The following is an 804-nucleotide window of genomic DNA, read 5'->3' on the forward strand; positions in this document are numbered from 1 at the left end:
TGAAAGTTTTTCTTTCGTGCATGTACATGATAAAGTAGCCACTGCAGATAGTCATTTGATATATCTAGAAGAAATTATTGAATCCTATTTTGGACAACACAGATGCATACATTACATGTTTCCTCTAAGTGCACACAGTGTGCTACAATAATATACGTGCATATCTTGTTCTGTTACGAATTAAGAATTGCGCTATTCTTGAAAATCACCTAGAACCGAAAATTATCAAAACACACGCAAATTTACCATTAAAAATAACTGAACAGAACCAAACGTGAAACTTGAGGGTAATAATAAAAGGAGAAATTTATTTAAAAAAAAGCACATATTTCTAAACCAAACTTTATTAAGAAAAAATTCCTGCTGATAATTATTAGATCAATATTTCCGAAAACACGTACACGGGTAAACACGTGAATACGTGAACTTAAAAGACTTTAGACATAAAAGAAAACGTACTTGACAAGCTCACAGTAATGGAAATGAGATATAATTAAAGGCTCATTCAATTATTAACTTGCTCAAGACATACAGTACATCATTACAATGTTTAAATTGTTGCATTCAATATATCAATTGAAAAAAAAAAATCATATTGTACATAGTAGGCAACACGAATATTTTCAAGGAGAGAGAAAAAAATGTATGGAGAGGTTTAAAAAAAGATCTTGTGCATAGTATTTTTCCTGTGCGAAACTGTCGGATTGAGAAATGTATCCTTATGCTGAATTGGTATTTTGCCATTCATTTTAGTACATTCTGTCCAACACACTTAAAGCAAGTTTAGATTTTTTCAGGCTCAAT

General features: G+C 30.7%; 1 protein-coding gene across 1 annotated transcript in view; it reads right to left on the reverse strand.

The window, feature by feature from the left end:
• LOC119589528 (arrestin homolog) overlaps positions 1-804 on the reverse strand; it is a 5,872-nt gene that overhangs the window by 2,484 nt on the left and 2,584 nt on the right. The window lies entirely within an intron of this gene.

The sequence above is a fragment of the Penaeus monodon genome, chromosome 25 (assembly GCF_015228065.2).
Source record: "Penaeus monodon isolate SGIC_2016 chromosome 25, NSTDA_Pmon_1, whole genome shotgun sequence".
Classification (NCBI taxonomy): domain Eukaryota; kingdom Metazoa; phylum Arthropoda; class Malacostraca; order Decapoda; family Penaeidae; genus Penaeus; species Penaeus monodon.